At 40.1% G+C, this 25,992-nt stretch overlaps 24 non-coding genes and 32 pseudogenes across 24 annotated transcripts; all 56 read right to left on the reverse strand.

The window, feature by feature from the left end:
* Positions 1-166: 166 nt before the first annotated feature.
* LOC146035649 (5S ribosomal RNA) lies at positions 167-285 on the reverse strand (annotated as a pseudogene).
* Positions 286-630: 345 nt separating this feature from the next.
* On the reverse strand, positions 631-749 carry LOC146038033 (5S ribosomal RNA; annotated as a pseudogene).
* A 345-nt stretch (positions 750-1,094) lies between these two features.
* On the reverse strand, positions 1,095-1,213 carry LOC146042766 (5S ribosomal RNA). Its single transcript, XR_014464009.1, has one exon. It is a non-coding gene; the product is annotated as a 5S ribosomal RNA (ribosomal RNA).
* A 346-nt stretch (positions 1,214-1,559) lies between these two features.
* Positions 1,560-1,678, reverse strand: LOC146036227 (5S ribosomal RNA; annotated as a pseudogene).
* A 347-nt stretch (positions 1,679-2,025) lies between these two features.
* LOC146037426 (5S ribosomal RNA) lies at positions 2,026-2,144 on the reverse strand (annotated as a pseudogene).
* Positions 2,145-2,489: 345 nt separating this feature from the next.
* On the reverse strand, positions 2,490-2,608 carry LOC146034180 (5S ribosomal RNA). The gene has a single exon (XR_014459592.1). It is a non-coding gene; the product is annotated as a 5S ribosomal RNA (ribosomal RNA).
* A 345-nt stretch (positions 2,609-2,953) lies between these two features.
* LOC146036391 (5S ribosomal RNA) lies at positions 2,954-3,072 on the reverse strand (annotated as a pseudogene).
* A 345-nt stretch (positions 3,073-3,417) lies between these two features.
* LOC146035483 (5S ribosomal RNA) lies at positions 3,418-3,536 on the reverse strand (annotated as a pseudogene).
* Positions 3,537-3,881: 345 nt separating this feature from the next.
* LOC146041510 (5S ribosomal RNA) lies at positions 3,882-4,000 on the reverse strand. The gene has a single exon (XR_014463496.1). It is a non-coding gene; the product is annotated as a 5S ribosomal RNA (ribosomal RNA).
* A 346-nt stretch (positions 4,001-4,346) lies between these two features.
* On the reverse strand, positions 4,347-4,465 carry LOC146038717 (5S ribosomal RNA; annotated as a pseudogene).
* A 346-nt stretch (positions 4,466-4,811) lies between these two features.
* On the reverse strand, positions 4,812-4,930 carry LOC146043623 (5S ribosomal RNA). The gene has a single exon (XR_014464620.1). It is a non-coding gene; the product is annotated as a 5S ribosomal RNA (ribosomal RNA).
* Positions 4,931-5,275: 345 nt separating this feature from the next.
* LOC146037349 (5S ribosomal RNA) lies at positions 5,276-5,394 on the reverse strand (annotated as a pseudogene).
* A 346-nt stretch (positions 5,395-5,740) lies between these two features.
* LOC146043744 (5S ribosomal RNA) lies at positions 5,741-5,859 on the reverse strand. The gene has a single exon (XR_014464741.1). It is a non-coding gene; the product is annotated as a 5S ribosomal RNA (ribosomal RNA).
* Positions 5,860-6,204: 345 nt separating this feature from the next.
* LOC146035613 (5S ribosomal RNA) lies at positions 6,205-6,323 on the reverse strand (annotated as a pseudogene).
* A 345-nt stretch (positions 6,324-6,668) lies between these two features.
* Positions 6,669-6,787, reverse strand: LOC146038044 (5S ribosomal RNA; annotated as a pseudogene).
* A 345-nt stretch (positions 6,788-7,132) lies between these two features.
* Positions 7,133-7,251, reverse strand: LOC146042816 (5S ribosomal RNA). Its single transcript, XR_014464026.1, has one exon. It is a non-coding gene; the product is annotated as a 5S ribosomal RNA (ribosomal RNA).
* A 346-nt stretch (positions 7,252-7,597) lies between these two features.
* LOC146036363 (5S ribosomal RNA) lies at positions 7,598-7,716 on the reverse strand (annotated as a pseudogene).
* Positions 7,717-8,062: 346 nt separating this feature from the next.
* Positions 8,063-8,181, reverse strand: LOC146043865 (5S ribosomal RNA). The gene has a single exon (XR_014464785.1). It is a non-coding gene; the product is annotated as a 5S ribosomal RNA (ribosomal RNA).
* Positions 8,182-8,526: 345 nt separating this feature from the next.
* LOC146036359 (5S ribosomal RNA) lies at positions 8,527-8,645 on the reverse strand (annotated as a pseudogene).
* Positions 8,646-8,990: 345 nt separating this feature from the next.
* LOC146036262 (5S ribosomal RNA) lies at positions 8,991-9,109 on the reverse strand (annotated as a pseudogene).
* A 345-nt stretch (positions 9,110-9,454) lies between these two features.
* Positions 9,455-9,573, reverse strand: LOC146041517 (5S ribosomal RNA). Its single transcript, XR_014463497.1, has one exon. It is a non-coding gene; the product is annotated as a 5S ribosomal RNA (ribosomal RNA).
* Positions 9,574-9,918: 345 nt separating this feature from the next.
* LOC146036370 (5S ribosomal RNA) lies at positions 9,919-10,037 on the reverse strand (annotated as a pseudogene).
* Positions 10,038-10,382: 345 nt separating this feature from the next.
* LOC146036373 (5S ribosomal RNA) lies at positions 10,383-10,501 on the reverse strand (annotated as a pseudogene).
* A 345-nt stretch (positions 10,502-10,846) lies between these two features.
* Positions 10,847-10,965, reverse strand: LOC146045690 (5S ribosomal RNA). The gene has a single exon (XR_014465564.1). It is a non-coding gene; the product is annotated as a 5S ribosomal RNA (ribosomal RNA).
* A 345-nt stretch (positions 10,966-11,310) lies between these two features.
* LOC146037978 (5S ribosomal RNA) lies at positions 11,311-11,429 on the reverse strand (annotated as a pseudogene).
* A 344-nt stretch (positions 11,430-11,773) lies between these two features.
* Positions 11,774-11,892, reverse strand: LOC146035616 (5S ribosomal RNA; annotated as a pseudogene).
* A 345-nt stretch (positions 11,893-12,237) lies between these two features.
* Positions 12,238-12,356, reverse strand: LOC146037050 (5S ribosomal RNA; annotated as a pseudogene).
* Positions 12,357-12,701: 345 nt separating this feature from the next.
* On the reverse strand, positions 12,702-12,820 carry LOC146046060 (5S ribosomal RNA). Its single transcript, XR_014465734.1, has one exon. It is a non-coding gene; the product is annotated as a 5S ribosomal RNA (ribosomal RNA).
* Positions 12,821-13,165: 345 nt separating this feature from the next.
* On the reverse strand, positions 13,166-13,284 carry LOC146037526 (5S ribosomal RNA; annotated as a pseudogene).
* Positions 13,285-13,629: 345 nt separating this feature from the next.
* Positions 13,630-13,748, reverse strand: LOC146045745 (5S ribosomal RNA). Its single transcript, XR_014465583.1, has one exon. It is a non-coding gene; the product is annotated as a 5S ribosomal RNA (ribosomal RNA).
* Positions 13,749-14,093: 345 nt separating this feature from the next.
* LOC146038166 (5S ribosomal RNA) lies at positions 14,094-14,212 on the reverse strand (annotated as a pseudogene).
* Positions 14,213-14,556: 344 nt separating this feature from the next.
* Positions 14,557-14,675, reverse strand: LOC146045779 (5S ribosomal RNA). The gene has a single exon (XR_014465598.1). It is a non-coding gene; the product is annotated as a 5S ribosomal RNA (ribosomal RNA).
* A 345-nt stretch (positions 14,676-15,020) lies between these two features.
* LOC146035752 (5S ribosomal RNA) lies at positions 15,021-15,139 on the reverse strand (annotated as a pseudogene).
* Positions 15,140-15,484: 345 nt separating this feature from the next.
* LOC146046066 (5S ribosomal RNA) lies at positions 15,485-15,603 on the reverse strand. The gene has a single exon (XR_014465736.1). It is a non-coding gene; the product is annotated as a 5S ribosomal RNA (ribosomal RNA).
* A 345-nt stretch (positions 15,604-15,948) lies between these two features.
* LOC146033119 (5S ribosomal RNA) lies at positions 15,949-16,067 on the reverse strand. Its single transcript, XR_014458535.1, has one exon. It is a non-coding gene; the product is annotated as a 5S ribosomal RNA (ribosomal RNA).
* A 345-nt stretch (positions 16,068-16,412) lies between these two features.
* LOC146038353 (5S ribosomal RNA) lies at positions 16,413-16,532 on the reverse strand (annotated as a pseudogene).
* Positions 16,533-16,877: 345 nt separating this feature from the next.
* Positions 16,878-16,996, reverse strand: LOC146041564 (5S ribosomal RNA). The gene has a single exon (XR_014463507.1). It is a non-coding gene; the product is annotated as a 5S ribosomal RNA (ribosomal RNA).
* A 345-nt stretch (positions 16,997-17,341) lies between these two features.
* On the reverse strand, positions 17,342-17,460 carry LOC146035252 (5S ribosomal RNA; annotated as a pseudogene).
* Positions 17,461-17,805: 345 nt separating this feature from the next.
* LOC146035349 (5S ribosomal RNA) lies at positions 17,806-17,924 on the reverse strand (annotated as a pseudogene).
* Positions 17,925-18,269: 345 nt separating this feature from the next.
* On the reverse strand, positions 18,270-18,388 carry LOC146033241 (5S ribosomal RNA). The gene has a single exon (XR_014458656.1). It is a non-coding gene; the product is annotated as a 5S ribosomal RNA (ribosomal RNA).
* Positions 18,389-18,733: 345 nt separating this feature from the next.
* On the reverse strand, positions 18,734-18,853 carry LOC146038364 (5S ribosomal RNA; annotated as a pseudogene).
* A 345-nt stretch (positions 18,854-19,198) lies between these two features.
* On the reverse strand, positions 19,199-19,317 carry LOC146042059 (5S ribosomal RNA). Its single transcript, XR_014463726.1, has one exon. It is a non-coding gene; the product is annotated as a 5S ribosomal RNA (ribosomal RNA).
* Positions 19,318-19,662: 345 nt separating this feature from the next.
* On the reverse strand, positions 19,663-19,780 carry LOC146038518 (5S ribosomal RNA; annotated as a pseudogene).
* A 345-nt stretch (positions 19,781-20,125) lies between these two features.
* LOC146041833 (5S ribosomal RNA) lies at positions 20,126-20,244 on the reverse strand. Its single transcript, XR_014463616.1, has one exon. It is a non-coding gene; the product is annotated as a 5S ribosomal RNA (ribosomal RNA).
* A 345-nt stretch (positions 20,245-20,589) lies between these two features.
* LOC146045793 (5S ribosomal RNA) lies at positions 20,590-20,708 on the reverse strand. Its single transcript, XR_014465612.1, has one exon. It is a non-coding gene; the product is annotated as a 5S ribosomal RNA (ribosomal RNA).
* A 345-nt stretch (positions 20,709-21,053) lies between these two features.
* LOC146036658 (5S ribosomal RNA) lies at positions 21,054-21,172 on the reverse strand (annotated as a pseudogene).
* Positions 21,173-21,517: 345 nt separating this feature from the next.
* LOC146037956 (5S ribosomal RNA) lies at positions 21,518-21,636 on the reverse strand (annotated as a pseudogene).
* Positions 21,637-21,981: 345 nt separating this feature from the next.
* Positions 21,982-22,100, reverse strand: LOC146045811 (5S ribosomal RNA). Its single transcript, XR_014465618.1, has one exon. It is a non-coding gene; the product is annotated as a 5S ribosomal RNA (ribosomal RNA).
* Positions 22,101-22,445: 345 nt separating this feature from the next.
* Positions 22,446-22,564, reverse strand: LOC146048016 (5S ribosomal RNA). The gene has a single exon (XR_014466081.1). It is a non-coding gene; the product is annotated as a 5S ribosomal RNA (ribosomal RNA).
* A 345-nt stretch (positions 22,565-22,909) lies between these two features.
* LOC146036789 (5S ribosomal RNA) lies at positions 22,910-23,028 on the reverse strand (annotated as a pseudogene).
* Positions 23,029-23,373: 345 nt separating this feature from the next.
* Positions 23,374-23,492, reverse strand: LOC146035351 (5S ribosomal RNA; annotated as a pseudogene).
* Positions 23,493-23,837: 345 nt separating this feature from the next.
* LOC146033362 (5S ribosomal RNA) lies at positions 23,838-23,956 on the reverse strand. The gene has a single exon (XR_014458777.1). It is a non-coding gene; the product is annotated as a 5S ribosomal RNA (ribosomal RNA).
* Positions 23,957-24,301: 345 nt separating this feature from the next.
* On the reverse strand, positions 24,302-24,421 carry LOC146039225 (5S ribosomal RNA; annotated as a pseudogene).
* A 345-nt stretch (positions 24,422-24,766) lies between these two features.
* Positions 24,767-24,885, reverse strand: LOC146045848 (5S ribosomal RNA). Its single transcript, XR_014465631.1, has one exon. It is a non-coding gene; the product is annotated as a 5S ribosomal RNA (ribosomal RNA).
* Positions 24,886-25,230: 345 nt separating this feature from the next.
* Positions 25,231-25,348, reverse strand: LOC146038529 (5S ribosomal RNA; annotated as a pseudogene).
* A 345-nt stretch (positions 25,349-25,693) lies between these two features.
* LOC146045816 (5S ribosomal RNA) lies at positions 25,694-25,812 on the reverse strand. The gene has a single exon (XR_014465619.1). It is a non-coding gene; the product is annotated as a 5S ribosomal RNA (ribosomal RNA).
* Between the last annotated feature and the right edge of the window lie 180 nt (positions 25,813-25,992).

Here is a 25,992-nt window from a genome sequence, read left to right on the forward strand (position 1 = left end):
AGCTGCCAAAAGCAGTTGGAATTGGGCCTAAACAGTGTGGTAAGTCTTTAGGTGATGGCTATTGTGTCTGTTTGACCTCTTCCAAATGTCTGTGCTGGCAATAAAAAGAAAAAGTTTCCAATTTAAATAGCTAGAGAATAAAAACAATTTGCCAGTAATGTGAAAAAAACCACAGCACCTGGTGTTCCCATGTGGTCTCCCACCCAAGTACTAACCAGGCCAAACACTGCTTAGCTTCCAAGATCAGACGAGATTGGGCCTATCCAATGTGGTATGGCTGTAGGTGAGATACAGGCACTTTTTTGCACTCTTCTACATCTATCACCAGGTAAGCTAATAAAAAAGTTTCCTAACTGTATTGGCTTACTGAAAAAAATCATGTGTTGGTAATGTAAAAAGACCTACAGGACATGATATTAGCAGGGGGTCTAAAATTAAACTACTAAAGAGGCTCAACACTGTTTAGCTGCCAAAAGCAGTTGGAATTGGGCCTAAACAGTGTGGTAAGTCTTTAGGTGATGGCTATTGTGTCTGTTTGACCTCTTCCAAATGTCTGTGCTGGCAATAAAAAGAAAACGTTTCCAATTTAAATAGCTAGAGAATAAAAACTATTTGCCAGTAATGTGAAAAAAACCACAGCACCTGGTGTTCCCATGTGGTCTCCCACCCAAGTACTAACCAGGTCAAACACTGCTTAGCTTCCAAGATGAGACGAGATTGGGCCTATCCAATGTGGTATGGCTGTAGGTGAGATACAGGCACTTTTTTGCCCTCTTCTACATCTATCACCAGGTAAGCTAATAAAAAAGTTTCCTAACTGTATTGGCTTACTGAAAAAAATCATGTGTTGGTAATGTAAAAAGACCTACAGGACATGATATTAGCAGGGGGTCTAAAATTAAACTACTAAAGAGGCTCAACACTGTTTAGCTGCCAAAAGCAGTTGGAATTGGGCCTAAACAGTGTGGTAAGTCTTTAGGTGATGGCTATTGTGTCTGTTTGACCTCTTCCAAATGTCTGTGCTGGCAATAAAAAGAAAAAGTTTCCAATTTAAATAGCTAGAGAATAAAAACAATTTGCCAGTAATGTGAAAAAACCTACAGCACCTGGTGTTCCCATGAGGTCTCCCACCCAAGTACTAACCAGGCCCAACACTGCTTAGCTTCCAAGATCGGACGAGATTGGGCCGATCCAATGTGGTATGGCTGTAAGTGAGATACAGGCACTTTTTTGCCCTCTTCTACTTCTATCACCAGGTAAGCTAATAAAAAAAGTTTCCTAACTGTATTGGCTTACTGAAAAAAATCATGTGTTGGTAATGTAAAAAGACCTACAGGACATGATATTAGCAGGGGGTCTTAAATTAAACTACTAAAGAGGCTCAACACTGTTTAGCTGCCAAAAGCAGTTGGAATTGGGCCTAAACAGTGTGGTAAGTCTTTAGGTGATGGCTATTGTGTCTGTTTGACCTCTTCCAAATGTCTGTGCTGGCAATAAAAAGAAAAAGTTTCCAATTTAAATAGCTAGAGAATAAAAACTATTTGCCAGTAATGTGAAAAAACCTACAGCACCTGGTGTTCCCATGTGGTCTCCCACCCAAGTACTAACCAGGCCCAACACTGCTTAGCTTCAAAGATCAGACGAGATTGGGCCTATCCAATGTAATATGGCTGTAGGCGAGATACAGGCACTTTTTTGCCCTCTTCTACTTCTATCACCCGGTAAGCTAATACAAAAGTTTCCTAACTGTATTGGCTTACTGAAAAAAATCATGTGTTGGTAATGTAAAAAGACCTACAGGACATGATATTAGCAGGGGGTCTTAAATTAAACTACAAAAGAGGCTCAACACTGTTTAGCTGCCAAAAGCAGTTGGAATTGGGCCTAAACAGTGTGGTAAGTCTTTAGGTGATGGCTATTGTGTCTGTTTGACCTCTTCCAAATGTCTGTGCTGGCAATAAAAAGAAAAAAAGTTTCCAATTTAAATAGCTAGAGAATAAAAACAATTTGCAAGTAATGTGAAAAAACCTACAGCACGTGGTGTTCCCATGTGGTCTCCCACCCAAGTACTAACAAGGCGCAACACTGCTTAGCTTCCAAGATCAGACGAGATTGGGCCTATCCAATGTGGTATGGCTGTAGGTGAGGTACAGGCACTTTTTTGCCCTCTTCTACATCTATCACCAGGTAAGCTAATAAAAAAGTTTCCAAACTGTATTGGCTTACTGAAAAAAATCATGTGTTGGTAATGTAAAAAGACCTACAGGACATGATATTAGCAGGGGGTCTTAAATTAAACTACTAAAGAGGCTCAACACTGTTTAGCTGCCAAAAGCAGTTGGAATTGGGCCTAAACAGTGTGGTAAGTCTTTAGGTGATGGCTATTGTGTCTGTTTGACCTCTTCCAAATGTCTGTGCTGGCAATAAAAAGAAAAAGTTTCCAATTTAAATTGCTAGAGATTAAAAACAATTTGCCAGTAATGTGAAAAAACCTACTGCACCTGTTGTTCCCATGTGGTCTCCCACCCAAGTACTAACCAGGCCCAACACTGCTTAGCTTCCAAGATCAGACGAGATTGGGCCTATCCAATGTGGTATGGCTGTAGGTGAGATACAGGCACTTTTTTGCCCTCTTCTACTTCTATCACCAGGTAAGCTAATAAAAATGTTTCCTAACTGTATTGGCTTACTGAAAAAAATCATGTGTTGGTAATGTAAAAAGACCTACAGGACATGATATTAGCAGGGGGTCTTAAATTAAACTACTAAAGAGGCTCAACACTGTTTAGCTGCCAAAAGCAGTTGGAATTGGGCCTAAACAGTGTGGTAAGTCTTTAGGTGATGGCTATTGTGTCTGTTTGACCTCTTCCAAATGTCTGTGCTGGCAATAAAAAGAAAAAGTTTCCAATTTAAATAGCTAGAGAATAAAAACAATTTGCCAGTAATGTGAAAAAACCTACAGCACCTGGTGTTCCCATGTGGTCTCCCACCCAAGTACTAACCAGGCCCAACACTGCTTAGCTTCAAAGAACAAACGAGATTGGGCCTATCCAATGTGGTATGGCTGTATGTGAGATACAGGCACTTTTTTGCCCTCTTCTACTTCTATCACCAGGTAAGCTAACACAAAAGTTTCCTAACTGTATTGGCTTACTGAAAAAAATCATGTGTTGGTAATGTAAAAAGACCTACAGGACATGATATTAGCAGGGGGTCTTAAATTAAACTACAAAAGAGGCTCAACACTGTTTAGCTGCCAAAAGCAGTTGGAATTGGGCCTAAACAGTGTGGTAAGTCTTTAGGTGATGGCTATTGTGTCTGTTTGACCTCTTCCAAATGTCTGTGCTGGCAATAAAAAGAAAAAGTTTCCAATTTAAATAGCTAGAGAATAAAAACAATTTGCCAGTAATGTGAAAAAACCTACAGCACCTGGTGTTCTCATGTGGTCCCCCACCCAAGTACTAACCAGACCCAACACTGCTTAGCTTCCAAGATCAATCGAGATTGGGCCTATCCAATGTGGTATGGCTGTAGGTGAAATAACGGCACTTTTTTGCCCTCTTCTACATCTATCAACAGGTAAGCTAATAAAAAAGTTTCCTAACTGTATTGGCTTACTGAAAAAAATCATGTGTTGGTAATGTAAAAAGACCTACAGGACATGATATTAGCAGGGGGTCTTAAATTAAACTACTAAAGAGGCTCAACACTGTTTAGCTGCCAAAAGCAGTTGGAATTGGGCCTAAACAGTGTGGTAAGTCTTTAGGTGATGGCTATTGTGTCTGTTTGACCTCTTCCAAATGTCTGTGCTGGCAATAAAAAGAAAAAGTTTCCAATTTAAATAGCTAGAGAATAAAAACAATTTGCCAGTAATGTGAAAAAACCTACAGCACCTGGTGTTCCCATGTGGTCTCCCACCCAAGTACTAACCAGGCCCAACACTGCTTAGCTTCCAAGATCAGACGAGATTGGGCCCATCCAATGTGGTATGGCTGTAGGTGAGATACAGGCACTTTTTTGCCCTCTTCTACTTCTATCACCAGGTAAGCTAATAAAAAAGTTTCCTAACTGTATTGGCTTACTGAAAAAAATCATGTGTTGGTAATGTAAAAAGACCTACAGGACATGATATTAGCAGGGGGTCTTAAATTAAACTACTAAAGAGGCTCAACACTGTTTAGCTGCCAAAAGCAGTTGGAATTGGGCCTAAACAGTGTGGTAAGTCTTTAGGTGATGGCTATTGTGTCTGTTTGACCTCTTCCAAATGTCTGTGCTGGCAATAAAAAAAAAAAAAATTCCAATTTAAATAGCTAGAGAATAAAAACAATTTGCCAGTAATGTGAAAAAATCTACAGCAGCTGGTGTTCCCATGTGGTCTCCCACCCAAGTACTAACCAGGCACAACACTGCTTAGCTTCAAAGACCAGACGAGATTGGGCCTATCCAATGTGGTATGGCTGTAGGTGAGATACAGGCACTTTTTTGCCCTCTTCTACTTCTATCACCCGGTAAGCTAATACAAAAGTTTCCTAACTGTATTGGCTTACTGAAAAAAAATCATGTGTTGGTAATGTAAAAAGACCTACAGGACATGATATTAGCAGGGGGTCTTAAATTAAACTACTAAAGAGGCTCAACACTGTTTAGCTGCCAAAAGCAGTTGGAATTGGGCCTAAACAGTGTGGTAAGTCTTTAGGTGATGGCTATTGTGTCTGTTTGACCTCTTCCAAATGTCTGTGCTGGCAATAAAAAGAAAAAGTTTCCAATTTAAATAGCTAGAGAATAAAAACAATTTGCCAGTAATGTGAAAAAACCTACAGCACCTGGTGTTCCCATGTGGTCTCCCACCCAAGTACTAACCCGGCCCAACACTGCTTAGCTTCCAAGATCGGACGAGATTGGGCCGATCCAATGTGGTATGGCTGTAAGTGAGATACAGGCACTTTTTTGCCCTCTTCTACTTCTATCACCATGTAAGCTAATACAAAAGTTTCCTAACTGTATTGGCTTACTGAAAAAAATCATGTGTTGGTAATGTAAAAAGACCTACAGGACATGATATTAGCAGGGGGTCTTAAATTAAACTACTAAAGAGGCTCAACACTGTTTAGCTGCCAAAAGCAGTTGGAATTGGGCCTAAACAGTGTGGTAAGTCTTTAGGTGATGGCTATTGTGTCTGTTTGACCTCTTCCAAATGTCTGTGCTGGCAATAAAAAGAAAAAGTTTCCAATTTAAATAGCTAGAGAATAAAAACAATTTGCCAGTAATGTGAAAAAAACCACAGCACCTGGTGTTCCCATGTGGTCTCCCACCCAAGTACTAACCAGGCCAAACACTGCTTAGCTTCAAAGACCAGACGAGATTGGGCCTATCCAATGTGGTATGGCTGTAGGTGAGATACAGGCACTTTTTTGCCCTCTTCTACTTCTATCACCCGGTAAGCTAATACAAAAGTTTCCTAACTGTATTGGCTTACTGAAAAAAAATCATGTGTTGGTAATGTAAAAAGACCTACAGGACATGATATTAGCAGGGGGTCTTAAATTAAACTACTAAAGAGGCTCAACACTGTTTAGCTGCCAAAAGCAGTTGGAATTGGGCCTAAACAGTGTGGTAAGTCTTTAGGTGATGGCTATTGTGTCTGTTTGACCTCTTCCAAATGTCTGTGCTGGCAATAAAAAGAAAAAGTTTCCAATTTAAATAGCTAGAGAATAAAAACAATTTGCCAGTAATGTGAAAAAACCTACAGCACCTGGTGTTCCCATGTGGTCTCCCACCCAAGTACTAACCCGGCCCAACACTGCTTAGCTTCCAAGATCGGACGAGATTGGGCCGATCCAATGTGGTATGGCTGTAAGTGAGATACAGGCACTTTTTTGCCCTCTTCTACTTCTATCACCATGTAAGCTAATACAAAAGTTTCCTAACTGTATTGGCTTACTGAAAAAAATCATGTGTTGGTAATGTAAAAAGACCTACAGGACATGATATTAGCAGGGGGTCTTAAATTAAACTACTAAAGAGGCTCAACACTGTTTAGCTGCCAAAAGCAGTTGGAATTGGGCCTAAACAGTGTGGTAAGTCTTTAGGTGATGGCTATTGTGTCTGTTTGACCTCTTCCAAATGTCTGTGCTGGCAATAAAAAGAAAAAGTTTCCAATTTAAATAGCTAGAGAATAAAAACAATTTGCCAGTAATGTGAAAAAAACCACAGCACCTGGTGTTCCCATGTGGTCTCCCACCCAAGTACTAACCAGGCCAAACACTGCTTAGCTTCCAAGATCAGACGAGATTGGGCCTATTCAATGTGGTATGGCTGTAGGTGAGATACAGGCACTTTTTTGCACTCTTCTACATCTATCACCAGGTAAGCTAATAAAAAAGTTTCCTAACTGTATTGGCTTACTGAAAAAAATCATGTGTTGGTAATGTAAAAAGACCTACAGGACATGATATTAGCAGGGGGTCTAAAATTAAACTACTAAAGAGGCTCAACACTGTTTAGCTGCCAAAAGCAGTTGGAATTGGGCCTAAACAGTGTGGTAAGTCTTTAGGTGATGGCTATTGTGTCTGTTTGACCTCTTCCAAATGTCTGTGCTGGCAATAAAAAGAAAACGTTTCCAATTTAAATAGCTAGAGAATAAAAACTATTTGCCAGTAATGTGAAAAAAACCACAGCACCTGGTGTTCCCATGTGGTCTCCCACCCAAGTACTAACCAGGTCAAACACTGCTTAGCTTCCAAGATGAGACGAGATTGGGCCTATCCAATGTGGTATGGCTGTAGGTGAGATACAGGCACTTTTTTGCCCTCTTCTACATCTATCACCAGGTAAGCTAATAAAAAAGTTTCCTAACTGTATTGGCTTACTGAAAAAAATCATGTGTTGGTAATGTAAAAAGACCTACAGGACATGATATTAGCAGGGGGTCTAAAATTAAACTACTAAAGAGGCTCAACACTGTTTAGCTGCCAAAAGCAGTTGGAATTGGGCCTAAACAGTGTGGTAAGTCTTTAGGTGATGGCTATTGTGTCTGTTTGACCTCTTCCAAATGTCTGTGCTGGCAATAAAAAGAAAAAGTTTCCAATTTAAATAGCTAGAGAATAAAAACAATTTGCCAGTAATGTGAAAAAACCTACAGCACCTGGTGTTCCCATGAGGTCTCCCACCCAAGTACTAACCAGGCCCAACACTGCTTAGCTTCCAAGATCGGACGAGATTGGGCCGATCCAATGTGGTATGGCTGTAAGTGAGATACAGGCACTTTTTTGCCCTCTTCTACTTCTATCACCAGGTAAGCTAATAAAAAAAGTTTCCTAACTGTATTGGCTTACTGAAAAAAATCATGTGTTGGTAATGTAAAAAGACCTACAGGACATGATATTAGCAGGGGGTCTTAAATTAAACTACTAAAGAGGCTCAACACTGTTTAGCTGCCAAAAGCAGTTGGAATTGGGCCTAAACAGTGTGGTAAGTCTTTAGGTGATGGCTATTGTGTCTGTTTGACCTCTTCCAAATGTCTGTGCTGGCAATAAAAAGAAAAAGTTTCCAATTTAAATAGCTAGAGAATAAAAACTATTTGCCAGTAATGTGAAAAAACCTACAGCACCTGGTGTTCCCATGTGGTCTCCCACCCAAATACTAACCAGGCCAAACACTGCTTAGCTTCCAAGATCAGACAAGATTGGGCCTATCCAATGTGGTATGGCTGTAGGTGAGATACAGGCACTTTTTTGCCCTCTTCTACTTCTATCACCCGGTAAGCTAATACAAAAGTTTCCTAACTGTATTGGCTTACTGAAAAAAAATCATGTGTTGGTAATGTAAAAAGACCTACAGGACATGATATTAGCAGGGGGTCTAAAATTAAACTACTAAAGAGGCTCAACACTGTTTAGCTGCCAAAAGCAGTTGGAATTGGGCCTAAACAGTGTGGTAAGTCTTTAGGTGATGGCTATTTTGTCTGTTTGACCTCTTCCAAATGTCTGTGCTGGCAATAAAAATAAAAAGTTTCCAATTTAAATAGCTAGAGAATAAAAACAATTTGCCAGTAATGTGAAAAAACCTACAGCACCTGGTGTTCCCATGTGGTCTCCCACCCAAGTACTAACCCGGCCCAACACTGCTTAGCTTCCAAGATCGGACGAGATTGGGCCGATCCAATGTGGTATGGCTGTAAGTAAGATACAGGCACTTTTTTGCCCTCTTCTACTTCTATCACCATGTAAGCTAATACAAAAGTTTCCTAACTGTATTGGCTTACTGAAAAAAATCATGTGTTGGTAATGTAAAAAGACCTACAGGACATGATATTAGCAGGGGGTCTTAAATTAAACTACTAAAGAGGCTCAACACTGTTTAGCTGCCAAAAGCAGTTGGAATTGGGCCTAAACAGTGTGGTAAGTCTTTAGGTGATGGCTATTGTGTCTGTTTGACCTCTTCCAAATGTCTGTGCTGGCAATAAAAAGAAAAAGTTTCCAATTTAAATAGCTAGAGAATAAAAACAATTTGCCAGTAATGTGAAAAAAACCACAGCACCTGGTGTTCCAATGTGGTCTCCCACCCAAGTACTAACCAGGCCAAACACTGCTTAGCTTCCAAGATCAGACGAGATTGGGCCTATCCAATGTGGTATGGCTGTAGGTGAGATACAGGCACTTTTTTGCACTCTTCTACATCTATCACCAGGTAAGCTAATAAAAAAGTTTCCTAACTGTATTGGCTTACTGAAAAAAATCATGTGTTGGTAATGTAAAAAGACCTACAGGACATGATATTAGCAGGGGGTCTAAAATTAAACTACTAAAGAGGCTCAACACTGTTTAGCTGCCAAAAGCAGTTGGAATTGGGCCTAAACAGTGTGGTAAGTCTTTAGGTGATGGCTATTGTGTCTGTTTGACCTCTTCCAAATGTCTGTGCTGGCAATAAAAAGAAAAAGTTTCCAATTTAAATAGCTAGAGAATAAAAACTATTTGCCAGTAATGTGAAAAAAACCACAGCACCTGGTGTTCCCATGTGGTCTCCCACCCAAGTACTAACCAGGTCAAACACTGCTTAGCTTCCAAGATCAGACGAGATTGGGCCTATCCAATGTGGTATGGCTGTAGGTGAGATACAGCCACTTTTTTGCCCTCTTCTACATCTATCACCAGGTAAGCTAATAAAAAAGTTTCCTAACTGTATTGGCTTACTGAAAAAAATCATGTGTTGGTAATGTAAAAAGACCTACAGGACATGATATTAGCAGGGGGTCTAAAATTAAACTACTAAAGAGGCTCAACACTGTTTAGCTGCCAAAAGCAGTTGGAATTGGGCCTAAACAGTGTGGTAAGTCTTTAGGTGATGGCTATTGTGTCTGTTTGACCTCTTCCAAATGTCTGTGCTGGCAATAAAAAGAAAAAGTTTCCAATTTAAATAGCTAGAGAATAAAAACAATTTGCCAGTAATGTGAAAAAACCTACAGCACCTGGTGTTCCCATGAGGTCACCCACCCAAGTACTAACCAGGCCCAACACTGCTTAGCTTCCAAGATCGGACGAGATTGGGCCGATCCAATGTGGTATGGCTGTAAGTGAGATACAGGCACTTTTTTGCCCTCTTCTACTTCTATCACCAGGTAAGCTAATAAAAAAGTTTCCTAACTGTATTGGCTTACTGAAAAAAATCATGTGTTGGTAATGTAAAAAGACCTACAGGACATGATATTAGCAGGGGGTCTTAAATTAAACTACTAAAGAGGCTCAACACTGTTTAGCTGCCAAAAGCAGTTGGAATTGGGCCTAAACAGTGTGGTAAGTCTTTAGGTGATGGCTATTGTGTCTGTTTGACCTCTTCCAAATGTCTGTGCTGGCAATAAAAAGAAAAAGTTTCCAATTTAAATAGCTAGAGAATAAAAACTATTTGCCAGTAATGTGAAAAAACCTACAGCACCTGGTGTTCCCATGTGGTCTCCCACCCAAATACTAACCAGGCCAAACACTGCTTAGCTTCCAAGATCAGACAAGATTGGGCCTATCCAATGTGGTATGGCTGTAGGTGAGATACAGGCACTTTTTTGCCCTCTTCTACATCTATCACCAGGTAAGCTAATAAAAAAGTTTCCTAACTGTATTGGCTTACTGAAAAAAATCATGTGTTGGTAATGTAAAAAGACCTACAGGACATGATATTAGCAGGGGGTCTAAAATTAAACTACTAAAGAGGCTCAACACTGTTTAGCTGCCAAAAGCAGTTGGAATTGGGCCTAAACAGTGTGGTAAGTCTTTAGGTGATGGCTATTGTGTCTGTTTGACCTCTTCCAAATGTCTGTGCTGGCAATAAAAAGAAAAAGTTTCCAATTTAAATAGCTAGAGAATAAAAACTATTTGCCAGTAATGTGAAAAAACCTACAGCACCTGGTGTTCCCATGTGGTCTCCCACCCAAATACTAACCAGGCCAAACACTGCTTAGCTTCCAAGATCAGACAAGATTGGGCCTATCCAATGTGGTATGGCTGTAGGTGAGATACAGGCACTTTTTTGCCCTCTTCTACATCTATCACCAGGTAAGCTAATAAAAAAGTTTCCTAACTGTATTGGCTTACTGAAAAAAATCATGTGTTGGTAATGTAAAAAGACCTACAGGACATGATATTAGCAGGGGGTCTAAAATTAAACTACTAAAGAGGCTCAACACTGTTTAGCTGCCAAAAGCAGTTGGAATTGGGCCTAAACAGTGTGGTAAGTCTTTAGGTGATGGCTATTGTGTCTGTTTGACCTCTTCCAAATGTCTGTGCTGGCAATAAAAAGAAAAAGTTTCCAATTTAAATAGCTAGAGAATAAAAACAATTTGCCAGTAATGTGAAAAAACCTACAGCACCTGGTGTTCCCATGTGGTCTCCCACCCAAGTACTAACCAGGCCCAACACTGCTTAGCTTCCAAGATCGGACGAGATTGGGCCGATCCAATGTGGTATGGCTGTAAGTGAGATACAGGCACTTTTTTGCCCTCTTCTACTTCTATCACCAGGTAAGCTAATAAAAAAGTTTCCTAACTGTATTGGCTTACTGAAAAAAATCATGTGTTGGTAATGTAAAAAGACCTACAGGACATGATATTAGCAGGGGGTCTTAAATTAAACTACAAATGAGGCTCAACACTGTTTAGCTGCCAAAAGCAGTTGGAATTGGGCCTAAACAGTGTGGTAAGTCTTTAGGTGATGGCTATTGTGTCTGTTTGACCTCTTCCAAATGTCTGTGCTGGCAATAAAAAGAAAAAGTTTCCAATTTAAATAGCTAGAGAATAAAAACAATTTGCCAGTAATGTGAAAAAACCTACAGCACCAGTTGTTCCTATGTGGTCTCCCACCCAAGTACTAACCAGGCCCAACACTGCTTAGCTTCAAAGATCAGTTAAGATTGGGCCTATCCAATGTGGTATGGCTGTATGTGAGATACAGGCACTTTTTTGCCCTCTTCTACATCTATCACCAGGTAAGCTAATAAAAAAGTTTCCTAACTGTATTGGCTTACTGAAAAAATCATGTGTTGGTAATGTAAAAAGACCTACAGGACATGATATTAGCAGGGGGTCTTAAATTAAACTACTAAAGAGGCTCAACACTGTTTAGCTGCCAAAAGCAGTTGGAATTGGGCCTAAACAGTGTGGTAAGTCTTTAGGTGATGGCTATTGTGTCTGTTTGACCTCTTCCAAATGTCTGTGCTGGCAATAAAAAGAAAAAGTTTCCAATTTAAATAGCTAGAGAATAAAAACAATTTGCCAGTAATGTGAAAAAACCTACAGCACCTGGTGTTCCCATGTGGTCTCCCACCCAAGTACTAAACAGGCCTAACACTGCTTAGCTTCCAAGATCGGACGAGATTGGGCCGATCCAATGTGGTATGGCTGTAAGTGAGATACAGGCACTTTTTTGCCCTCTTCTACTTCTATCACCAGGTAAGCTAATAAAAAAGTTTCCTAACTGTATTGGCTTACTGAAAAAAATCATGTGTTGGTAATGTAAAAAGACCTACAGGACATGATATTAGCAGGGGGTCTTAAATTAAACTACAAATGAGGCTCAACACTGTTTAGCTGCCAAAAGCAGTTGGAATTGGGCCTAAACAGTGTGGTAAGTCTTTAGGTGATGGCTATTGTGTCTGTTTGACCTCTTCCAAATGTCTGTGCTGGCAATAAAAAGAAAAAGTTTCCAATTTAAATAGCTAGAGAATAAAAACAATTTGCCAGTAATGTGAAAAAACCTACAGCACCTGGTGTTCCCATGTGCTCCCCAACCCAAGTACTAACCAGACCCAACACTGCTTAGCTTCCAAGATCAGACGAGATTGGGCCTATCCAATGTGGTATGGCTGTAGGTGAGATAACGGCACTTTTTTGCCCTCTTCTACATCTATCACCAGGTAAGCTAATAAAAAAGTTTCCTAACTGTATTGGCTTACTGAAAAAAATCATGTGTTGGTAATGTAAAAAGACCTACAGGACATGATATTAGCAGGGGGTCTTAAATTAAACTACTAAAGAGGCTCAACACTGTTTAGCTGCCAAAAGCAGTTGGAATTGGGCCTAAACAGTGTGGTAAGTCTTTAGGTGATGGCTATTGTGTCTGTTTGACCTCTTCCAAATGTCTGTGCTGGCAATAAAAAGAAAAAGTTTCCAATTTAAATAGCTAGAGAATAAAAACAATTTGCCAGTAATGTGAAAAAACCTACAGCACCTGGTGTTCCCATGTGGTCTCCCACCCAAGTACTAACCAGGCCCAACACTGCTTAGCTTCCAAGATCAGACGAGATTTGGCCCATCCAATGTGGTATGGCTGTAGGTGAGATACAGGCACTTTTTTGCCCTCTTCTACATCTATCACCAGGTAAGCTAATAAAAAAGTTTCCTAACTGTATTGGCTTACTGAAAAAAATCATGTGTTGGTAATGTAAAAAGACCTACAGGACATGATATTAGCAGGGGGTCTTAAATTAAACTACTAAAGAGGCTCAACACTGTTTAGCTGCCAAAAGCAGTTGGAATTGGGCCTAAACAGTGTGGTAAGTCTTTAGGTGATGGCTATTGTGTCTGTTTGACCTCTTCCAAATGTCTGTGCTGGCAATAAAAAGAAAAAGTTTCCAATTTAAATAGCTAGAGAATAAAAACTATTTGCCAGTAATGTGAAAAAACCTACAGCACCTGGTGTTCCCATGTGGTCTCCCACCCAAATACTAACCAGGCCAAACACTGCTTAGCTTCCAGGATCAGACAAGATTGGGCCTATCCAATGTGGTATGGCTGTAGGTGAGATACAGGCACTTTTTTGCCCTCTTCTACATCTATCACCAGGTTAGCTAATAAAAAAGTTTCCTAACTGTATTGGCTTACTGAAAAAAATTATGTGTTGGTAATGTAAAAAGACCTACAGGACATGATATTAGCAGGGGGTCTAAAATTAAACTACTAAAGAGGCTCAACACTGTTTAGCTGCCAAAAGCAGTTGGAATTGGGCCTAAACAGTGTGGTAAGTCTTTAGGTGATGGCTATTGTGTCTGTTTGACCTCTTCCAAATGTCTGTGCTGGCAATAAAAAGAAAAAGTTTCCAATTTAAATAGCTAGAGAATAAAAACAATTTGCCAGTAATGTGAAAAAACCTACAGCACCTGGTGTTCCCATGTGGTCTCCCACCCAAGTACTAACCAGGCCCAACACTGCTTAGCTTCCAAGATCGGACGAGATTGGGCCGATCCAATGTGGTATGGCTGTAAGTGAGATACAGGCACTTTTTTGCCCTCTTCTACTTCTATCACCAGGTAAGCTAATAAAAAAGTTTCCTAACTGTATTGGCTTACTGAAAAAAATCATGTGTTGGTAATGTAAAAAGACCTACAGGACATGATATTAGCAGGGGGTCTTAAATTAAACTACAAATGAGGCTCAACACTGTTTCGCTGCCAAAAGCAGTTGGAATTGGGCCTAAACAGTGTGGTAAGTCTTTAGGTGATGGCTATTGTGTCTGTTTGACCTCTTCCAAATGTCTGTGCTGGCAATAAAAAGAAAAAGTTTCCAATTTAAATAGCTAGAGAATAAAAACAATTTGCCAGTAATGTGAAAAAACCTACAGCACCAGTTGTTCCTATGTGGTCTCCCACCCAAGTACTAACCAGGCCCAACACTGCTTAGCTTCAAAGATCAGTCAAGATTGGGCCTATCCAATGTGGTATGGCTGTATGTGAGATACAGGCACTTTTTTGCCCTCTTCTACATCTATCACCAGGTAAGCTAATAAAAAAGTTTCCTAACTGTATTGGCTTACTGAAAAAATCATGTGTTGGTAATGTAAAAAGACCTACAGGACATGATATTAGCAGGGGGTCTTAAATTAAACTACTAAAGAGGCTCAACACTGTTTAGCTGCCAAAAGCAGTTGGAATTGGGCCTAAACAGTGTGGTAAGTCTTTAGGTGATGGCTATTGTGTCTGTTTGACCTCTTCCAAATGTCTGTGCTGGCAATAAAAAGAAAAAGTTTCCAATTTAAATAGCTAGAGAATAAAAACAATTTGCCAGTAATGTGAAAAAACCTACAGCACCTGGTGTTCCCATGTGGTCTCCCACCCAAGTACTAACCAGGCCCAACACTGCTTAGCTTCCAAGATCGGACGAGATTGGGCCGATCCAATGTGGTATGGCTGTAAGTGAGATACAGGCACTTTTTTGCCCTCTTCTACTTCTATCACCAGGTAAGCTAATAAAAAAGTTTCCTAACTGTATTGGCTTACTGAAAAAAATCATGTGTTGGTAATGTAAAAAGACCTACAGGACATGATATTAGCAGGGGGTCTTAAATTAAACTACAAATGAGGCTCAACACTGTTTAGCTGCCAAAAGCAGTTGGAATTGGGCCTAAACAGTGTGGTAAGTCTTTAGGTGATGGCTATTGTGTCTGTTTGACCTCTTCCAAATGTCTGTGCTGGCAATAAAAAGAAAAAGTTTCCAATTTAAATAGCTAGAGAATAAAAACAATTTGCCAGTAATGTGAAAAAACCTACAGCACCTGGTGTTCCCATGTGGTCCCCAACCCAAGTACTAACCAGACCCAACACTGCTTAGCTTCCAAGATCAGACGAGATTGGGCCTATCCAATGTGGTATGGCTGTAGGTGAGATAACGGCACTTTTTTGCCCTCTTCTACATCTATCACCAGGTAAGCTAATAAAAAAGTTTCCTAACTGTATTGGCTTACTGAAAATAATCATGTGTTGGTAATGTAAAAAGACCTACAGGACATGATATTAGCAGGGGGTCTTAAATTAAACTACTAAAGAGGCTCAACACTGTTTAGCTGCCAAAAGCAGTTGGAATTGGGCCTAAACAGTGTGGTAAGTCTTTAGGTGATGGCTATTGTGTCTGTTTGACCTCTTCCAAATGTCTGTGCTGGCAATAAAAAGAAAAAGTTTCCAATTTAAATAGCTAGAGAATAAAAACAATTTGCCAGTAATGTGAAAAAACCTACAGCACCTGGTGTTCCCATGTGGTCTCCCACCCAAGTACTAACCAGGCCCAACACTGCTTAGCTTCCAAGATCAGACGAGATTTGGCCCATCCAATGTGGTATGGCTGTAGGTGAGATACAGGCACTTTTTTGCCCTCTTCTACATCTATCACCAGGTAAGCTAATAAAAAAGTTTCCTAACTGTATTGGCTTACTGAAAAAAATCATGTGTTGGTAATGTAAAAAGACCTACAGGACATGATATTAGCAGGGGGTCTTAAATTAAACTACTAAAGAGGCTCAACACTGTTTAGCTGCCAAAAGCAGTTGGAATTGGGCCTAAACAGTGTGGTAAGTCTTTAGGTGATGGCTATTGTGTCTGTTTGACCTCTTCCAAATGTCTGTGCTGGCAATAAAAATAAAAAGTTTCCAATTTAAATAGCTAGAGAATAAAAACAATTTGCCAGTAATGTGAAAAAACCTACAGCACCTGGTGTTCCCATGTGGTCTCCCACCCAAGTACTAACCAGGCCCAACACTGCTTAGCTTCCAAGATCAGACGAGATTGGGCCTATCCAATGTGGTATGGCTGTAGGTGAGATGCAGGCACTTTTTTGCCCTCTTCTACATCTATAACCAGGTAAGCTAATAAAAAAGTTTCCTAACTGTATTGGCTTACTGAAAAAAATCATGTGTTGGTAATGTAAAAAGACCTACAGGACATGATATTAGCAGGGGGTCTTAAATTAAACTACTAAAGAGGCTCAACACTGTTTAGCTGCCAAAAGCAGTTGGAATTGGGCCTAAACAGTGTGGTAAGTCTTTAGGTGATGGCTATTGTGTGTGTTTGACCTCTTCCAAATGTCTGTGCTGGCAATAAAAAGAAAAAGTTTCCAATTTAAATAGCTAGAGAATAAAAACAATTTGCCAGTAATGTGAAAAAATCTACAGCACCTGGTGTTCCCATGTGGTCTCCCACCCAAGTACTAACCAGGCCCAACACTGCTTAGCTTCAAAGAACAGACGAGATTGGGCCTATCCAATGTGGTATGGCATGCAGGTGAGATACAGGCACTTTTTTGCCCTCTTCTACTTCTATCACCAGGTAAGCTAATACAAAAGTTTCCTAACTGTATTGGCTTACTGAAAAAAATCATGTGTTGGTAATGTAAAAAGACCTACAGGACATGATATTAGCAGGGGGTCTTAAATTAAACTACTAAAGAGGCTCAACACTGTTTAGCTGCCAAAAGCAGTTGGAATTGGGCCTAAACAGTGTGGTAAGTCTTTAGGTGATGGCTATTATGTCTGTTTGACCTCTTCCAAATGTCTGTGCTGGCAATAAAAAGAAAAAGTTTCCAATTTAAATAGCTAGAGAATAAAAACAATTTGCCAGTAATGTGAAAAAACCTACAGCACCTGGTGTTCCCATGTGGTCTCCCACCCAAGTACTAACCAGGCCCAACACTGCTTAGCTTCCAAGATCAGACGAGATTGGGCCCATCCAATGTGGTATGGCTGTAGGTGAGATACAGGCACTTTTTTGCCCTCTTCTACATCTATCACCAGGTAAGCTTATAAAAAAGTTTCCTAACTGTATTGGCTTACTGAAAAAAATCATGTGTTGGTAATGTAAAAAGACCTACAGGACATGATATTAGCAGGGGGTCTTAAATTAAACTACAAAAGAGGCTCAACACTGTTTAGCTGCCAAAAGCAGTTGGAATTGGGCCTAAACAGTGTGGTAAGTCTTTAGGTGATGGCTATTGTGTCTGTTTGACCTCTTCCAAATGTCTGTGCTGGCAATAAAAAGAAAAAGTTTCCAATTTAAATAGCTAGAGAATAAAAACAATTTGCCAGTAATGTGAAAAAACCTACAGCACCTGGTGTTCGCATGCGGTCTCCCACCCAAGTACTAACCAGGCCCAACACTGCTTAGCTTCCAAGTTCAGACGAGATTGGACCGATCCAATGTGGTATGGCTGTAAGTGAGATACAGGCACTTTTTTGCCCTCTTCTACTTCTATCACCAGGTAAGCTAATAAAAAAGTTTCCTAACTGTATTGGCTTACTGAAAAAAATCATGTGTTGGTAATGTAAAAAGACCTACAGGACATGATATTAGCAGGGGGTCTCAAATTAAACTACTAAAGAGGCTCAACACTGTTTAGCTGCCAAAAGCAGTTGGAATTGGGCCTTAACAGTGTGGTAAGTCTTTAGGTGATGGCTATTGTGTCTGTTTGACCTCTTCCAAATGTCTGTGCTGGCAATAAAAAGAAAAAGTTTCCAATTTAAATAGCTAGAGAATAAAAACAATTTGCCAGTAATGTGAAAAAACCTACAGCACCTGGTGTTCCCATGTGGTCTCCCACCCAAGTACTAACCAGGCCCAACACTGCTTAGCTTCAAAGATCAGACAAGATTGGGCCTATCCAATGTGGTATGGCTGTAGGTGAGATACCAGCACTTTTTTGCCCTCTTCTACTTCTATCACCAGGTAAGCTAATACAAAAGTTTCCTAACTGTATTGGCTTACTGAAAAAAATCATGTGTTGGTAATGTAAAAAGACCTACAGGACATGATATTAGCAGGGGGTCTTAAATTAAACTACAAAAGAGGCTCAACACTGTTTAGCTGCCAAAAGCAGTTGGAATTGGGCCTAAACAGTGTGGTAAGTCTTTAGGTGATGGCTATTGTGTCTGTTTGACCTCTTCCAAATGTCTGTGCTGGCAATAAAAATAAAAAGTTTCCAATTTAAATAGCTAGAGAATAAAAACAATTTGCCAGTAATGTGAAAAAACCTACAGCACCTGGTGTTCCCATGTGGTCTCCCACCCAAGTACTAACCAGGCCCAACACTGCTTAGCTTCCAAGATCAGACGAGATTGGGCCTATCCAATGTGGTATGGCTGTAGGTGAGATGCAGGCACTTTTTTGCCCTCTTCTACATCTATAACCAGGTAAGCTAATAAAAAAGTTTCCTAACTGTATTGGCTTACTGAAAAAAATCATGTGTTGGTAATGTAAAAAGACCTACAGGACATGATATTAGCAGGGGGTCTTAAATTAAACTACTAAAGAGGCTCAACACTGTTTAGCTGCCAAAAGCAGTTGGAATTGGGCCTAAACAGTGTGGTAAGTCTTTAGGTGATGGCTATTGTGTGTGTTTGACCTCTTCCAAATGTCTGTGCTGGCAATAAAAAGAAAAAGTTTCCAATTTAAATAGCTAGAGAATAAAAACAATTTGCCAGTAATGTGAAAAAATCTACAGCACCTGGTGTTCCCATGTGGTCTCCCACCCAAGTACTAACCAGGCCCAACACTGCTTAGCTTCAAAGAACAGACGAGATTGGGCCTATCCAATGTGGTATGGCATGCAGGTGAGATACAGGCACTTTTTTGCCCTCTTCTACTTCTATCACCAGGTAAGCTAATACAAAAGTTTCCTAACTGTATTGGCTTACTGAAAAAAATCATGTGTTGGTAATGTAAAAAGACCTACAGGACATGATATTAGCAGGGGGTCTTAAATTAAACTACTAAAGAGGCTCAACACTGTTTAGCTGCCAAAAGCAGTTGGAATTGGGCCTAAACAGTGTGGTAAGTCTTTAGGTGATGGCTATTGTGTCTGTTTGACCTCTTCCAAATGTCTGTGCTGGCAATAAAAAGAAAAAGTTTCCAATTTAAATAGCTAGAGAATAAAAACAATTTGCCAGTAATGTGAAAAAACCTACAGCACCTGGTGTTCCCATGTGGTCTCCCACCCAAGTACTAACCAGGCCCAACACTGCTTAGCTTCCAAGATCAGACGAGATTGGGCCCATCCAATGTGGTATGGCTGTAGGTGAGATACAGGCACTTTTTTGCCCTCTTCTACATCTATCACCAGGTAAGCTAATAAAAAAGTTTCCTAACTGTATTGGCTTACTGAAAAAAATCATGTGTTGGTAATGTAAAAAGACCTACAGGACATGATATTAGCAGGGGGTCTTAAATTAAACTACTAAAGAGGCTCAACACTGTTTAGCTGCCAAAAGCAGTTGGAATTGGGCCTAAACAGTGTGGTAAGTCTTTAGGTGATGGCTATTGTGTCTGTTTGACCTCTTCCAAATGTCTGTGCTGGCAATAAAAAGAAAAAGTTTCCAATTTAAATACCTAGAGAATAAAAACAATTTGCCAGTAATGTGAAAAAATCTACAGCACCTGGTGTTTCCAATGGTCTCCCACCCAAGTACTAACCAGGCCCAACACTGCTTAGCTTCAAAGAACAGACGAGATTGGGCCTATCCAATGTGGTATGGCTGTAGGTGAGATACAGGCACTTTTTTGCCTTCTTCTACTTCTATCACCAGGTAAGCTAATACAAAAGTTTCCTAACTGTATTGGCTTACTGAAAAAAATCATGTGTTGGTAATGTAAAAAGACCTACAGGACATGATATTAGCAGGGGGTCTTAAATTAAACTACAAAAGAGGTTCAACACTGTTTAGCTGCCAAAAGCAGTTGGAATTGGGCCTAAACAATGTGGTAAGTCTTTAGGTGATGGCTATTGTGTCTGTTTGACCTTTTCCAAATGTCTGTGCTGGCAATAAAAAGAAAAAGTTTCCAATTTAAATAGCTAGAGAATAAAAACAATTTGCCAGTAATGTGAAAAAACCTACAGCACCTGGTGTTCCCATGTGGTCTCCCACCCAAGTACTAACCAGACCCAACACTGCTTAGCTTCCAAGATCAGATGAGATTGGGCCTATCCAATGTGGTATGGCTGTAGGTGAGTTAATGGCACTTTTTTGCCCTCTTCTACATCTATCACCAGGTAAGCTAATAAAAAAGTTTCCTAACTGTATTGGCTTACTGAAAAAAATCATGTGTTGGTAATGTAAAAAGACCTACAGGACATGATATTAGCAGGGGGTCTTAAATTAAACTACAAAAGAGGCTCAACACTGTTTAGCTGCCAAAAGCAGTTGGAATTGGGCCTAAACAGTGTGGTAAGTCTTTAGGTGATGGCTATTGTGTCTGTTTGACCTCTTCCAAATGTCTGTGCTGGCAATAAAAATAAAAAGTTTCCAATTTAAATAGCTAGAGAATAAAAACAATTTGCCAGTAATGTGAAAAAACCTACAGCACCTGGTGTTCCCATGTGGTCTCCCACCCAAGTACTAACCAGGCCCAACACTGCTTAGCTTCCAAGATCAGACGAGATTGGGCCTATCCAATGTGATATGGCTGTAGGTGACACGCAGGCACTTTTTTGCCCTCTTCTACATCTATAACCAGGTAAGCTAATAAAAAAGTTTCCTAACTGTATTGGCTTACTGAAAAAAATCATGTGTTGGTAATGTAAAAAGACCTACAGGACATGATATTAGCAGGGGGTCTTAAATTAAACTACTAAAGAGGCTCAACACTGTTTAGCTGCCAAAAGCAGTTGGAATTGGGCCTAAACAGTGTGGTAAGTCTTTAGGTGATGGCTATTGTGTGTGTTTGACCTCTTCCAAATGTCTGTGCTGGCAATAAAAAGAAAAAGTTTCCAATTTAAATAGCTAGAGAATAAAAACAATTTGCCAGTAATGTGAAAAAATCTACAGCACCTGGTGTTCCCATGTGGTCTCCCACCCAAGTACTAACCAGGCCCAACACTGCTTAGCTTCAAAGAACAGACGAGATTGGGCCTATCCAATGTGGTATGGCTGCAGGTGAGATACAGGCACTTTTTTGCCCTCTTCTACTTCTATCACCAGGTAAGCTAATACAAAAGTTTCCTAACTGTATTGGCTTACTGAAAAAAATCATGTGTTGGTAATGTAAAAAGACCTACAGGACATGATATTAGCAGGGGGTCTTAAATTAAACTACAAAAGAGGTTCAACACTGTTTAGCTGCCAAAAGCAGTTGGAATTGGGCCTAAACAATGTGTTAAGTCTTTAGGTGATGGCTATTGTGTCTGTTTGACCTCTTCCAAATGTCTGTGCTGGCAATAAAAAGAAAAAGTTTCCAATTTAAATAGCTAGAGAATAAAAACAATTTGCCAGTAATGTGAAAAAACCTACAGCACCTGGTGTTCCCATGTGGTCTCCCACCCAAGAACTAACCAGACCCAACACTGCTTAGCTTCCAAGATCAGACAACATTGGGCTTATCCAATGTGGTATGGCTGTAAGTGAGATAATGGCACTTTTTTGCCCTCTTCTACATCTATCACCAGGTAAGCTAATAAAAAAGTTTCCTAACTGTATTGGCTTACTGAAAAAAATCATGTGTTGGTAATGTAAAAAGACCTACAGGACATGATATTAGCAGGGGGTCTTAAATTAAACTACTAAAGAGGCTCAACACTGTTTAGCTGGCAAAAGTAGTTGGAATTGGTCCTAAACAGTGTGGTAAGTCTTTAGGTGATGGCTATTGTGTCTGTTTGACCTCTTCCAAATGTCTGTACTGGCAATAAAAAGAAAAAGTTTCCAATTTAAATAGCTAGAGAATAAAAACAATTTGCCAGTAATGTGAAAAAACCTACAGCACCTGGTGTTCCCATGTGGTCTCCCACCCAAGTACTAACCAGGCCCAACACTGCTTAGCTTCCAAGATCGGGCGAGATTGGGCCTATCCAATGTGGTATGGCTGTAGGTGAGATACAGGCACTTTTTTGCCCTCTTCTACTTCTATCACCATGTAAGCTAATAAAAAAGTTTCCTAACTGTATTGGCTTACTGAAAAAAATCATGTGTTGGTAATGTAAAAAGACCTACAGGACATGATATTAGCAGGGGGTCTTAAATTAAACTACTAAAGAGGCTCAACACTGTTTAGCTGCCAAAAGCAGTTGGAATTGGGCCTAAACAGTGTGGTAAGTCTTTAGGTGATGGCTATTGTGTCTGTCTGACCTCTTCCAAATGTCTGTGCTGGCAATAAAAAGAAAAAGTTTCCAATTTAAATAGCTAGAGAATAAAAAAAATTTGCCAGTAATGTGAAAAAACCTACAGCACCTGGTGTTCCCATGTGGTCTCCCACCCAAGTACTAACCCGGCCAAACACTGCTTAGCTTCCAAGATCAGACGAGATTGGGCCTATCCAATGTGGTATGGCTGTAGGTGAGATACAGGCACTTTTTTGCCCTCTTCTACTACTATCACCAGGTAAGCTAATAAAAAAGTTTCCTAACTGTATTGGCTTACTGAAAAAAATCATGTGTTGGTAATGTAAAAAGACCTACAGGACATGATATTAGCAGGGGGTCTTAAATTAAACTACTAAAGAGGCTCAACACTGTTTAGCTGCCAAAAGCAGTTGGAATTGGGCCTAAACAGTGTGGTAAGTCTTTAGGTGATGGCTATTGTGTCTGTTTGACCTCTTCCAAATGTCTGTGCTGGCAATAAAAAGAAAAAGTTTCCAATTTAAATAGCTAGAGAATAAAAACAATTTGCCAGTAATGTGAAAAAACCTACAGCACCTGGTGTTCGCATGCGGTCTCCCACCCAAGTACTAACCAGGCCGAACACTGCTTAGCTTCCAAGTTCGGACGAGATTGGACCGATCCAATGTGGTATGGCTGTAAGTGAGATACAGGCACTTTTTTGCCCTCTTCTACTTCTATCACCAGGTAAGCTAATAAAAAAGTTTCCTAACTGTATTGGCTTACTGAAAAAAATCATGTGTTGGTAATGTAAAAAGACCTACAGGACATGATATTAGCAGGGGGTCTCAAATTAAACTACTAAAGAGGCTCAACACTGTTTAGCTGCCAAAAGCAGTTGGAATTGGGCCTAAACAGTGTGGTAAGTCTTTAGGTGATGGCTATTGTGTCTGTTTGACCTCTTCCAAATGTCTGTGCTGGCAATAAAAAGAAAAAGTTTCCAATTTAAATAGCTAGAGAATAAAAACAATTTGCCAGTAATGTGAAAAAACCTACAGCACCTGGTGTTCCCATGTGGTCTCCCACCCAAGTACTAACCAGGCCCAACACTGCTTAGCTTCAAAGATCAGACAAGATTGGGCCTATCCAATGTGGTATGGCTGTAGGTGAGATACCGGCACTTTTTTGCCCTCTTCTACTTCTATCACCAGGTAAGCTAATACAAAAGTTTCCTAACTGTATTGGCTTACTGAAAAAAATCATGTGTTGGTAATGTAAAAAGACCTACAGGACATGATATTAGCAGGGGGTCTTAAATTAAACTACAAAAGAGGCTCAACACTGTTTTGCTGCCAAAAGCAGTTGGAATTGGGCCTAAACAGTGTGGTAAGTCTTTAGGTGATGGCTATTGTGTCTGTTTGACCTCTTCCAAATGTCTGTGCTGGCAATAAAAATAAAAAGTTTCCAATTTAAATAGCTAGAGAATAAAAACAATTTGCCAGTAATGTGAAAAAACCTACAGCACCTGGTGTTCCCATGTGGTCTCCCACCCAAGTACTAACCAGGCCCAACACTGCTTAGCTTCCAAGATCAGACGAGATTGGGCCTATCCAATGTGGTATGGCTGTAGGTGAGATGCAGGCACTTTTTTGCCCTCTTCTACATCTATAACCAGGTAAGCTAATAAAAAAGTTTCCTAACTGTATTGGCTTACTGAAAAAAATCATGTGTTGGTAATGTAAAAAGACCTACAGGACATGATATTAGCAGGGGGTCTTAAATTAAACTACTAAAGAGGCTCAACACTGTTTAGCTGCCAAAAGCAGTTGGAATTGGGCCTAAACAGTGTGGTAAGTCTTTAGGTGATGGCTATTGTGTGTGTTTGACCTCTTCCAAATGTCTGTGCTGGCAATAAAAAGAAAAAGTTTCCAATTTAAATAGCTAGAGAATAAAAACAATTTGCCAGTAATGTGAAAAAATCTACAGCACCTGGTGTTCCCATGTGGTCTCCCACCCAAGTACTAACCAGGCCCAACACTGCTTAGCTTCAAAGAACAGACGAGATTGGGCCTATCCAATGTGGTATGGCATGGAGGTGAGATACAGGCACTTTTTTGCCCTCTTCTACTTCTATCACCAGGTAAGCTAATACAAAAGTTTCCTAACTGTATTGGCTTACTGAAAAAAATCATGTGTTGGTAATGTAAAAAGACCTACAGGACATGATATTAGCAGGGGGTCTTAAATTAAACTACTAAAGAGGCTCAACACTGTTTAGCTGCCAAAAGCAGTTGGAATTGGGCCTAAACAGTGTGGTAAGTCTTTAGGTGATGGCTATTGTGTCTGTTTGACCTCTTCCAAATGTCTGTGCTGGCAATAAAAAGAAAAAGTTTCCAATTTAAATAGCTAGAGAATAAAAACAATTTGCCAGTAATGTGAAAAAACCTACAGCACCTGGTGTTCCCATGTGGTCTCCCACCCAAGTACTAACCAGGCCCAACACTGCTTAGCTTCCAAGATCAGATGAGATTGGGCCCATCCAATGTGGTATGGCTGTAGGTGAGATACAGGCACTTTTTTGCCCTCTTCTACATCTATCACCAGGTAAGCTAATAAAAAAGTTTCCTAACTGTATTGGCTTACTGAAAAAAATCATGTGTTGGTAATGTAAAAAGACCTACAGGACATGATATTAGCAGGGGGTCTTAAATTAAACTACTAAAGAGGCTCAACACTGTTTAGCTGCCAAAAGCAGTTGGAATTGGGCCTAAACAGTGTGGTAAGTCTTTAGGTGATGGCTATTGTGTCTGTTTGACCTCTTCCAAATGTCTGTGCTGGCAATAAAAAGAAAAAGTTTCCAATTTAAATACCTAGAGAATAAAAACAATTTGCCAGTAATGTGAAAAAATCTACAGCACCTGGTGTTTCCAATGGTCTCCCACCCAAGTACTAACCAGGCCCAACACTGCTTAGCTTCAAAGAACAGACGAGATTGGGCCTATCCAATGTGGTATGGCTGTAGGTGAGATAATGGCACTTTTTTGCCTTCTTCTACTTCTATCACCAGGTAAGCTAATACAAAAGTTTCCTAACTGTATTGGCTTACAGAAAAAAATCATGTGTTGGTAATGTAAAAAGACCTACAGGACATGATATTAGCAGGGGGTCTTAAATTAAACTACAAAAGAGGTTCAACACTGTTTAGCTGCCAAAAGCAGTTGGAATTGGGCCTAAACAATGTGGTAAGTCTTTAGGTGATGGCTATTGTGTCTGTTTGACCTCTTCCAAATGTCTGTACTGGCAATAAAAAGAAAAAGTTTCCAATTTAAATAGCTAGAGAATAAAAACAATTTGCCAGTAATGTGAAAAAACCTACAGCACCTGGTGTTCCCATGTGGTCTCCCACCCAAGTACTAACCAGGCCCAACACTGCTTAGCTTCCAAGATCGGGCGAGATTGGGCCTATCCAATGTGGTATGGCTGTAGGTGAGATACAGGCACTTTTTTGCCCTCTTCTACTTCTATCACCATGTAAGCTAATAAAAAAGTTTCCTAACTGTATTGGCTTACTGAAAAAAATCATGTGTTGGTAATGTAAAAAGACCTACAGGACATGATATTAGCAGGGGGTCTTAAATTAAACTACTAAAGAGGCTCAACACTGTTTA

Source organism: Crinia signifera, chromosome 1 (assembly GCF_055691185.1).
Source record: "Crinia signifera chromosome 1, ASM5569118v1, whole genome shotgun sequence".
In the NCBI taxonomy this organism is placed as follows: domain Eukaryota; kingdom Metazoa; phylum Chordata; class Amphibia; order Anura; family Myobatrachidae; genus Crinia; species Crinia signifera.